At 40.0% G+C, this 6,906-nt stretch overlaps 1 protein-coding gene across 1 annotated transcript in view; it reads left to right on the top strand.

The window, feature by feature from the left end:
• Positions 1-3,832: 3,832 nt before the first annotated feature.
• tnn (tenascin N) overlaps positions 3,833-6,906 on the top strand; it is a 48,819-nt gene continuing 45,745 nt past the window's right edge. The window contains exons 1-2 of the mRNA XM_037788692.1: positions 3,833-3,860; positions 4,125-4,257. The gene's annotated coding sequence lies outside the window, so the exon portion shown is untranslated. The remainder of the gene's footprint in view (positions 3,861-4,124; positions 4,258-6,906) is intronic.

The following is a 6,906-nucleotide window of genomic DNA, read 5'->3' as shown; positions in this document are numbered from 1 at the left end:
ACAGGACCACCAATGCTTTAGGAAGTGTAGGCCGCAAACTTTGAAAACAAATCTTTCTTGACCCAAGAGAATCAGGTGAAGGGTAACTTCTGGTGCCGTTTTACAAAGCTGAAAAAATGTCCTTTTTGTGAGTTGAGGAAGTGTTGATTCATACGTATGACCTCACTTTTTCCACGTTTGTGTTCGAATAGTATTAATACAGGAAGGAAATGAGTTATTTAGAACTCCCTATGAAAGAACAAGATGACATGAATAGTGTGTTATTTGTCACCGTCACTCTGTCTGTAACTGGGTACCTCGAGTTTCCAGTGTAGACCCTAAAGGTCTTGGCCTATCAGTCAAAGGCTATCTCAACTTTGTTTTTACTGTCAACTGAAATCAGATATCTCACACAGAGGGGATTTTTGGGGGATTTTCATTCTTGTGCAAATCTAAAGTCCATGATACTTTTATGGAAGCGGTCCTCAGATTGACTCCACATTATCTATTTGTTACATTAACGCTGTAAAATGAACATCAGCCACAAATGTCAGCAGGAAGTGACTCAGCTTTACCTGCTCGAGCTTGTGTCTTTTTAAATCCTCACCTTGTTTCTCTTCCCTGATGCAAAAATAAACCACCGGTGAGTCCTCCCTGAGATCAAAAAGCCTGAGCGGTGCAGAGTTATGTCAGTCGGTGGACCGCGGGGTCAGGTCTCCACGCGGCGTCTCATGACAGGATGACCTGACCTTGAGGACTGGTATCCACATCAATCCATGCAGGAAGCTCTGCAACAGCTGTTGACACCAGCTCATCTGTCAGACTGCTGCTTGACTTGTCTTGTCTGTTCCAATTAACTCATTTGCTAATGTGCTTGCGCTGACTCCATGCACATGAATAGGGACTCATTAATAATCATTCTGATGGCAGGTTCATCCCATTTTGTGAATTGTAGTGTATGTAAATGCCTAATTAAGTGCCTTCATTTATTATAGTTCATTCTTTTGTGAAAATTTAGACAACAAATTGATTATTCACACTTTGTGGCAAACAGATCTCCATTTACAAAAACAATAATTTTACATCACAGAACATGGGAGTTGCTGATCTACCGCTGCATTGATCAGCAGTTAGTTTGTTTGTGTTATTGTGTGACTTTCGGCAGTATTGCTTAGCTTCCTTGCCGGTACTCCAGAGCGTGTCGACCGCCATCTAAGTTATTTTATGTAACTATAATTCACTGACTTTGAGAATGTATATACAGTATACTGTACATGTAGCAGCATTATCATGCAGAAACCTACATCCAGTCACGTGGGAAAAGGTTTAAAGGAGGGTTAGGGAAAATAGCATTTTGACGCTAAAACATACATACTTTGACCAAAATTTTAATGTTCGGATTTGAATACATAAGGAACACCACTAGGAGGCTACAGAATGATATAAAAATACTAAAATGAATTAATAAACTAATTAATAATGTACCCGCCCTTTTAAAGTTGTGATCTGAAGCAGATGTGTACTGTGCTTATGACATCACGGGCCACAGCCGTTGTATCATATCATCGTCAGATCATTTTTGTTGGTCTTTACCATACAGTATGCTGTCTAACAACATGGAAGTCACATCCAAAATAATCTTTGAGAATCTGAAAGCCGGATGTGCTGACCGCTCACAGTAGTTGAACAACATTAGCAGATAATCACGACGTAGACGAACAATTACTGCACACGTGTTGCCTTTTCTATACTGTGTGGTTGACGAACAAACATGAATTTGAACTGCGGTGTGCATTAAAGATAACTGGAGAGAGGGCAACATCTTATAGTTTATGAACGTATATAATGTGGGTTTGTGAGTGCTAACGTATGTGTGCCCACAAGTTTGTTTGTCTGTGCACAATGTGGTAGGCATCAAAGAAAGCTGAACACACACAACAAGGAACACATTCACCAAACCTCCATATGGCATTAGTTTGTTTTCCCTTAAATGACTTAGGCTTTATCTACACTGGGCCCTCTAATCTGATCTGCTTTCCACCAAAGTCACACACGTTCAGTTTACACCGGTACAAAATAAAAACAGCCTCCGAGACATTTCTCGAGTGTAAACATGCAGAATGTGACATTGATGCCAGCTTTGGCCCAGCTTCCTCTGATCTGATCTTGTCATTTCCACGTAAACAATGAGAAAACATGTCCCTGTTTTTAAATGTTTAGACGGGAATGGAAAAATCAACTTTTTACCACAATGACGGAAAATTAGCTTTGAGTTGTGTTAATCTAGCCTAATAACCCCCAGACAAGCCAGACATTTAGTCAGTCTTTCAACATATTTCATGTGTTAGATATCTGCGGGCGCTATTTGGATCCATCTGTCAGTTCCCATTTTGAACAAAGCCCTTCATAGTGTAGCTCCCCTTCAGGTCAAATCAGCCCTCTCAATCAACAGTTTCCAGATCCACGAGGAAACACGCAATCAGTGATGTTTCATTTCCCCTTTAGCATGTGGGTGAAAATATAACCTATGGTTCAAAGAGTAGAGTTAATGTGCTTTTTGTATAGTACTTGAAAGGATCCAATGAATCCAAAGATCCAAAGGTTCAGGTTTAAGTTACTGAAAGTGGTTGTTTGAGACGTGCAGTATTACAGATGGTCGTGTGGTCAGTAGCCTCAGACACTAACTACAGAGTCCAAATGATACAGGCTAAGTGTTTCCATGGTGGGTGTTAAAACACTACAGTGACTGCCAAGTTTTAAACTTTGAAAGAATAATTTGGCATTTTGGGATATGTGCTTATTCGTTTTCTTCCCGAGAGTTCGATGAGAAGGTCAATATCAATACCACTCTCCTATCTCCATGTTAAAGGACCAGTCTGTAGCATTTAGGGGGCTCTATTGTCAGAAATGTAATATAATATTAATACGTATGCTCTGTTTAGTGTATAATCACCTGAAAATAAGAACTGTGTTTTTGTTACTTTAGAATGAGCCCTTCATATCTACATAGGGAGCGGGTCCTCATCACATGAGTCCACCATGTTGCACCGTCATGTTTCAACAGTAGCCCAGAACGGACAAACCAAACACTGTTAACTTTTCCTGCTTGGGCCGGAGTCGATAACGTTACTTGTTGTCATCGCCGACGCTCTCTCTCTTGCTTCACCACTCAATTCACATGCACTGGCTTTATTCCAAATGACCTACAAATGGCTCTAGATAGGGAAGTTTTAGTTGGTTGCAATCTGCAACCTCACCGCTAGATACCGCCATATCCTACACACTGCTCCTTTAAATATGAAGCTACAGCCAGGAGACAGTTAGCTTAGCTTAGCATAGACTGGAGGCAGTTGTCATGGTGACAACAAAGTTTGTGCTCCCAGCCAGGAAATAGTCCAGTACATAACTCCTTGTAAAACCACAACTAATCATTTTTAATCCCTCAATTTTTGTATGAATTAAACAAACGAGATATAACTTGTTAATTAGTGAGCTTTAGAGATACTGGTAGGTGGATTTTTCTACTTTGGACAGAGCAAAGCAAGCTGTTTCACACTGTTTCCAGTCTTTATGCTAAGCTGGGCTAACTGGCTGCTGGCTGTAGCTTCATATTTACCATACAGACATAAGAGTGGTATGAATTATCTCATCTAAGCAAAAAAGTGAATTAGTTTTTCCCAAAAAGTATTCTTCAGAACTGATACCAGACCCAGAAATATCAAAATTGGGTATGCCAACACTTTTTTCTAACCCATCATGTCTATTTGAAAATTTTAATACATTTTCTAGGAAGTATACATTTGCAAATGTGAGACTTTTGTGTTTTGTGTATGACAGATGCAGATGCTGGAGCACATTGCTGAAAACAACCATTCTTTAAGGTAAAGTTCAAATGATAACACAACACACACACACACACACACACATTTGTTATGAAAGGCACACAGTAATAAATAATGCAGTAGTTAATTCTGTTATGACATCTTTGGTATAACCGGTTATATTCCAAGTATCATGTGGATTATGGCAGGACATTAGGCTGCTTAAATTCCTTTTGTAAACAATGCTTGCAAGTTCTCACACATGGTTGTTCTAACTAGAAATATATGAGCATCAAGAGGGCTGTTTTTTATCTTAACTGGCAGGAAAAACAAGATGATAGCGAAGAGCTGCAGTAGGCGCAGAGGAGTGGACAGTAAATTACTTCCTCTATTCAGCAACCATTCAAACTCAAACCCAAAACCTGCTGAAGAGAACATGTCGGGAGGGAAGATCAAGGTATGTCAGCAATGTTCATCATTTCAATAGCTCTATCAAAAACACTACACAATTTGAGATTTGACGTAACTTTGTTGAGTTTGATTTATTAGTGCTCATTATGATGACTCTTTGATGAAAGGTGTGTGAGTAAGACTCAGGAATGCACCGTAAAATGTTATACTTCTACACAACAAAACCAAGAATCTATGGAAATAATTAGAAAATTGCATTGCCCTTTTGTAATGAGGTTAAAATGAAGCTTTTAATTTTATTGTGACTAATGATGTTGCCCCCCACTTGTATTCTCATAGGAAAGAATGTTTTATGAGGATTTTAACAATGCTCTTCAGCTTAAATTGTAAGCATTAGCACTACTGTTTCCCTACTACAATGTCTCAACTAAACTTAACTTGTAGGATGCTTCATGCAGCAAACTAGCAGCAATGCCGAGAGACAACATCTGTGATTAGCTAACCGCAGTTTACGGGCTATGGGTTTTGGTGTGCATTTGGTGAGGTCACTAATCACCCAATAAATACAAAACCACGGTGAGGGATATCCTTCCTTACAACAAAACATTTCTATCCTGATAATGATATCCTTACTGTCTCAGTTTTTGAAGCTTGCATCTGGGCTCAATGTAAACCACATGCCATGACCAACCTGACTGACCAGATCCTTACCTAATTGAAAAGTAGGTGCTGAACTGGTGTCTGGGCTAATATTCCACTGTTGTAAATCTGCCCGTATCTATTACCACAAGTTTTATTTATTATTTTAGTTTTAAGTGTTGATTTATTTGGCGATTTTTTTTTTCTATCCAGCATGTGACAACAAATGCGTAATAATAAAATAATGCAGCCTTAAGAGTGAGAGGCTGCTGATGCTGCTGATGCAAAGTCAAGGTGCGTAAAATTTAGGGAAAAGCATCACAGCTCTGTCTCACATAATGATAGTTACAACTTTGCTTGTAACATTTCGGGGCTCTATTAGCAGAAATGTAATATAATATTCAGAACTCAGTTTTCATTGGTGCATAATCACCTGAAACTAACAATCATAGTTTTTGTTAGCTTAGAATGAGCCCTTCATATCTATAGGGTTTCGGGTCCTCTTCATGGAGTCCGCCATGCTGCTCTGCCATGTTTCTATAGTAGCACAGAACGGACAAACCAAACACTGGCTCTAGAGAGAGCCTTTTTACGTTTTTTCATTACCTGAAGGCCACCGTAGTTCTCCGACATGCTTGTGAAACTGCGGTAACATGAACCACAGGGTGCAAAACCGTGGTACCGCCAGTCGCCATCTGACTTCTGTCGCTCCTAAAGTAGTGTTATTTTTGTAAGGATGGCCTCTGAGCGAGACCAACAGCGCTACCACGTTTTTGCACTCAGTGGCTCACAATACCGCAGTCTTGGAAAAGGAAGAGTGAACGGAGGGGTATTCAGTTGGTTGCAATCTGCAACCACACCACTAGATGCTGCCAAATCCTACATACTGTACCTTTAATGAGGACTCCAAAGCAGCAAAAGACAGTAAAACAAACTGACAGATGGAGATGGTTGAAATCAGCACCCTGCTTATTACAGTGAGTAAAGGCCAAATCAATGGGAGTAGACCAGATATACAGCAAATTAATTGTCCTTTTAGCTTGTCACGGTTTGCATTTTAATATTGTCAATTTCTGGTCTGGCAGAAAAAAGAACAGGGATAAACTGAAGGGGAATTGAAGGTTCGTGGTCACACTAATAAGTGTTCAGCGAGAGGAAACAGACATGCATCACATTAAAGGAATCATAATAATAAAATTCACCCTGCTGTGTGTTCTGTGGGAGCTCTGTTACATCTGCTGTTAATGTGGTGTACGTTTCCCGACAAGTAACGGTCACATTTCCGTGAAAGTACAGCGACATGCATGAGATATTTTCTCATCATCCCATGAAGTGCGGTAAATGTATTCACCCCCCCCCCCCGCCCAGCAGGTCATAGCAACAGACGAGTGTGCCGATTTGACATTCTGTGTATCCTTTATATTCGCTGAAACTGAGGATTCCCCTTGTTTTGTTAGGAATGATCAACGGGAATGAGAGATGAGTGGATAGATAGGTGTTGTAAGGGATGGAGAGGTGAATTGATATAGCATAAATGACCCCCTACAACATTCTTATTTTTACAACTTCATGCAAAGTAACTACTAAACTACAGCAGTTGTAACTGGGATGGAAGGAAGGATGTTTTTCAAGTTTGTGATTGGTCGATATTTTCAAGCAAAGCGCAAAGGGCCAAAGTAAAAAGATCTTTTGATGTGCCAAATGTTCCCCAAATTTGTAAAAGCACTTGTGGACGAGTTGTCAGCTGAAATAGAAACTTAATGCTCGTTGACATTTGTGACAAACATGTTGACAACTTTGCTTTTTGAGTGATGGGTCAGTGTGTGTTGTCTGCGTTACTGCATTCCTCTGTGCTGCTTTGGAGTCACTTTGCCTATGTCCAAAGAGTCGGTAATTGGGTCCAAACATTTGAAGCTGATGTCAGATAAACAACTAACAGTCTGCTCATGCCGATCATGATACCAACATACACACATACCGGACATGCAAACTCTTGCTGCCTACCAGCTGTTGCATGTAGTAGCATTTCTGTAGTAGTAGTAGTAGTAGTAGTATG

This window comes from Sebastes umbrosus, chromosome 12 (genome assembly GCF_015220745.1).
Source record: "Sebastes umbrosus isolate fSebUmb1 chromosome 12, fSebUmb1.pri, whole genome shotgun sequence".
Classification (NCBI taxonomy): Eukaryota; Metazoa; Chordata; class Actinopteri; order Perciformes; family Sebastidae; genus Sebastes; species Sebastes umbrosus.
Note: the sequence above shows the minus strand (reverse complement) of the source record. Positions and strands in the feature narration are given on the sequence as shown.